Raw genomic sequence first — 4,741 nt, 5'->3', positions numbered from 1 at the left:
AACGCAGATTGCAAATTGGAAAGTCTAAAGTCTACTGAGGAAAAGAAGCACAGAAAAGGAAAGAAAGGAAAAAGACCATTTTACGCGCTTTGGTTTCTAAGTATTCGCAGCGAAGTTTCCTCGTTGACTTACTCTTCCATGTTGGAAATATGTTTGGTCATTGCACCGTGCATACAACGGTCCGGTCCTACTTGACAAGCCATAAACAGTCGCTAATCGTATCACCTAAACTTGGGAGTAGTTGTTGAATTATTGTTGTTTCCAATACCAAATTGAACATCTATTTACTATTATTATTGAAAAACTATTTACAAAAACACCATCTTTTAGTTTTAGATATTTGATAAATCAGTTTCCAATTGTAGAAAAATAAAGACAAAAGAAATTGTAACTTCCACAACTGCAACAGAGGTCCAGATATTTTACTATCTACCGTAAAAGTTTGGAACTCATGACTTGACTTCAGAATATACATGTTCAAAACATTTGAAAAATTGTTGAGCATGATGTCAGCAAGAATTTTTTTTGTTTTATACTTTTTTAATACTTAAAAACTCATGAATTATTTAAAAATTTTAAATGTATTTTTATTCTTTTATTATATTTAATAAAAAATTTTATTTTATTTTTTAAAAATAAATTTTTATAACTAACAGTTTATCAACTATTATTAGTTAAAATATCATTTATTATTTTATATCACGTTATATTGATATGGTATATGAATATATTATAATAAATAAAATCGTAATATAATAACATGATTACATAACCCACACATCAACACCCTTTTAACATCACCATAAATTGACATGTAATATTTTAATAATAATAATTTATTTATTTATTATAAAAATTTATTTAATTAAATATAATAAAATATAAAATTTTATTTTAATTTCTTAAATAATTAAAGAACTTTTGCAACCGTTCAATGTGGTGACCAGTGGTATGTTTTTTGTTCGCCTCTAAATCTTTATCAATGATTTTTTTTTCTTATAAAAATTATTACTTGTCATATTAATATCCATATGATATAGATTATAAAACCAAAACCAAATGAGTTTATACAACCAAAAATCATCAAACCTAAACCCATACAAATGTCAAATAAACCTATATAATCTCTAAATTAAACTCAATATAATTAATAATAAGCCACCAAAAAAAATCAACAAATTGCTAGATGTGAAACACGCTTTGCAAGCAAACAAAGTTGTCTAATTGTCATCTAAGACTAAACCTATCAAAATGGACTTAGCCTATTGGGTTGATCCATTCTTTATTGAAAGTTAGGTGAGTTGGGATTGAAAAATTTAGACCCATATTAAAATTGAGTTTAAATGGGCTAGCCCATCTAATCAATGGGTTGCCTCAAGTTGCTATGAGCTAATCTTGTGGGTTAGAAGAAAAACATAAAATTAATAATGTTAATTAATTTAATAATTTTATATATTTAATTATATATAATTAATAATTTAGTTACTAATAGTATTATTTATTTTATATATTTTAATATTTTTAATCTTTACTTGTTAAATTAATAATTTTCTTTAAAATTGAAATTCACTATTTCTCTTTTTTTTTATGACAATGAATATTAAATGATAATGATTCAAACCTTGAGATATTATTACTGTCTAAATAAGATTTAAATGTTTTATTTGAAGATGAAGATTGAGAAAAGATATAAATAAGTGTTGAAGTTTATATTTATTTGGTTATATATTTATATTTATGGAATTGTAGTTTGTATTAACAATTGAAACTTTATTTACGTTTGATATAATTTATTTTTTTATTTATATTTAGTGTAATTTATTTATTTATAACATGTTTTTATTATTCAATTTATAAATTAAATTATGAAACAATTTTATTAATAGAGAGTTTATTAGGTAAGATCATGACAGTGAATTTTTTTAGAAAAAAGAAAAAAGTTAGCCTAACCCCAACCGATGGGCTGACAAAGGATAAGTTGGATTAGAATTTTGATGATACATGTAAAAAATAGACTGATTTAACCTAATTTATATTTTCGCAACCTATAATATTTTAGATCGAATCAATCCATATTGATACCTCTATCCAAAAACACCGCTTGTTTTAATATATAGCACATATAAATAGATATTTGTTTATTATTGTAAAATTTTAAAAGTAAAGAATGAAAATAAAATTTGTTCCTAAAGGGTGCTTTTGACTGCCACGTGACAAGCAAGTAACTCATCCTATGTCAACCAATAACCACAAACTAACCAAAACCAACTTTCTCGCTACTCTTTCATTATAAATCCAATGTCACAATCTCGTTGAGCTATAAATCTTAGCCTAATCCGAGTTGCCAGTAAATCCAGTGTGGCAAATATCTTTCACTTGTGTGGTGCGGGAGATTGCAACATCAATGGTTTTCCTTCCACCAATTCGAGGACCATCATACCGAGGCCATAAACATCAGACTTTGAAAGAGACTCCACCAAAGCTTCTGTTGGATAATTATGGAGCCATCTATCCTGTAGTTCCTCTTGGTTCTGTCAAAGATATGATACTCTCTCCTTCCTTTCACATAATTAAGCAAGTCCAAAGTCTGATATTTTAGACAAATATTGTTGAGTCGTGTGGTTTTATATCAAAATGCAAAATCCCAGTTTTACATCCTCTATTCAAGTGTTAAGAGGCCATGAGAAATTCATATGGTAATTAGAAAATTAAGAATATTTATGGCCAGAAATATACACAGTGCTCTTGTTTCCAGCACAAAAATGAATGTAGATAAATAGTTACTCTTTTTTTTTGAATAAGTAAGGACTTTTATTGATCAAAGCAGAGAGTTCTTGTAATTTACTAAAAGACTCTGACTTGAAACAGCGGTCAGTTACAAACTTGGCTTTAAAAAAAAAAGAAACAGCCAAGGCAAGGGCAATACAGCATATGCTCTCTTGAACAATCACACATCAATCTTACTAGCATCCAAAATCATAAACGAACCAGTAATTAGTGGTAACAATAACTCCTGTTTTCGTTTTTTACTAGCAAGAACAGATAGTCATAACTCACATTTATAAGACAGTAGGCATCATTCAGGAAAAATATACAATAAATCCTCTGATCTTCTCACCCAATCTTTGGCAAGGCTGTCGGCCATATCATTACCCAATCGAGGGATATGTTTGATATCCCAATCCAGAAGCTTTGAGCTCATTCATTTAATCTGAGAAACAATATGCCGGAACCTCCATGAGGTTTCAGAAAGCGTAGAAATCCAGAGTACTGTATTCATAGAGTCACTTTCCAAAATAAGACTAGTCTTTATAGCCCGGAGGAGGCTGAAAACAAAACCATTGCCTCTTTAATGGCAAGGATAAATAGTTACTTACAACTATCTTTTCCATATATCACATGAAAGGAACCAAAGAAGACAAAACAGAGAGGAAAGGCAGGGGGCGGTGAAACCCAGGTTTCCTGTGAGCCCTTCCCAAACATCTGTCCTTTTACTGACAGCAAAGCATGTTTCCCCAGGCTCAGGCAGAGCGAAGTGTCAATCGCTAATGTCATTAACACTGCCATGTAGTTTTCTTTCCAAAGCTTCTGAACATTTCGGCCCCATCATGTAGTAGAACAACATCAGATCAGACAATTGCTCAACTGACATTTTCCCCATCACATGTCTTGCGATTCAGTATCTCAAAATAACCAAACATCATCAATCAAAAGATTTGTAGAAAGAACCAAAAGATTGAACTGACGATGCTCATGCAATAAATTAAGCTTAAAAATAGCACTCATTAGCTAACTTTAACTAGGTGATTCTCACTATAAGAATATGCTACAACTAATTTAGACAAAAAAAACCAGAGAGAACCCATTAATCATTAGTCCAAGATAACAAAAACCCATCAATCATAACCTCAATTACCTTTAAAAAAATTCACTATTTTATGAACTGAAAGAAAAACAAAAGCACTGCGATCACATATCCGTGCAGATCTCGGAGAGGATGATGACCGTGCCGAAGAGCTTGGAAGTAGCATCTTCGATTAGCGCCGACTTGGGATTGTGATGCCTGAGTTGGGCCGGTGTGACCATGAAAAGGTTAGTAGGATCAATAAAGGAAAAGGGATCAGGAAGAGAGGAAAAGTAGAACTAAAAACTCAAAAATGCCTTTTAATCCTGATAAAATACCTGGTACATGTGTTGAATGTGGAGCATATATGTAGGTAAGAATCATATATAGTTTAGATTATAAAATAGTAAAATGTAAAAACTATGAAAATTCCTTATTACTTTAATAAGGAATTCAACCTTAATAAGGAAATGTATAATTATTTACTTTAATTACTCAATATTTTTCTTTAATAAGGATGTTCTGATTTAATAAAAAATATTTAACTTTTATAATTGTTATTATTTACTTCTGTTTTCCTAAACTATAGTAATTAACTAATTATATATGGGTGAATACTTAGTTTTCACCTTGATAACTTGATATAATCACCAACATGCCAAAGTGAACCCCGACATGATAGTTGTGGCTTATAGATTACAGTGTTACAAGTTAATTATGGCTAATGCATTGAAAGTTCTCGCTTCTACTATAGCTAAACTTATATTTTAAGGAATATTTACTTTAATAAATAATTCAGTGGTTATAAGTAAACAAATAGATAAAATTAGGCATTATTCAATTCAATAAAAATTTTATCAATTAAGGAAAGTTTACTTTAATGAGTATTTCAATGTT

At 29.5% G+C, this 4,741-nt stretch overlaps 1 long non-coding RNA gene across 2 annotated transcripts; it reads right to left on the bottom strand.

Annotated features, from left to right (window-relative positions):
• Positions 1-3,001: 3,001 nt before the first annotated feature.
• LOC110425978 (uncharacterized) lies at positions 3,002-4,183 on the bottom strand. Of its 2 annotated transcripts, none has more exons than XR_002446088.1 (2): positions 3,378-4,183; positions 3,002-3,270 (listed from the first exon to the last, which is right to left on the bottom strand). It is a non-coding gene; the product is annotated as an uncharacterized LOC110425978 (long non-coding RNA). The 2 variants fall into 2 exon arrangements; XR_002446089.1 differs by having other exon boundaries at positions 3,002-3,211.
• Positions 4,184-4,741: the final 558 nt, after the last annotated feature.

Source organism: Theobroma umbraticum, unplaced genomic scaffold (genome assembly GCF_002168275.2).
Source record: "Theobroma umbraticum cultivar Fairchild unplaced genomic scaffold, ASM216827v3 scaffold_12.1, whole genome shotgun sequence".
In the NCBI taxonomy this organism is placed as follows: Eukaryota; Viridiplantae; Streptophyta; class Magnoliopsida; order Malvales; family Malvaceae; genus Theobroma; species Theobroma umbraticum.
This window is presented reverse-complemented; position numbering and strand designations above follow the sequence as displayed.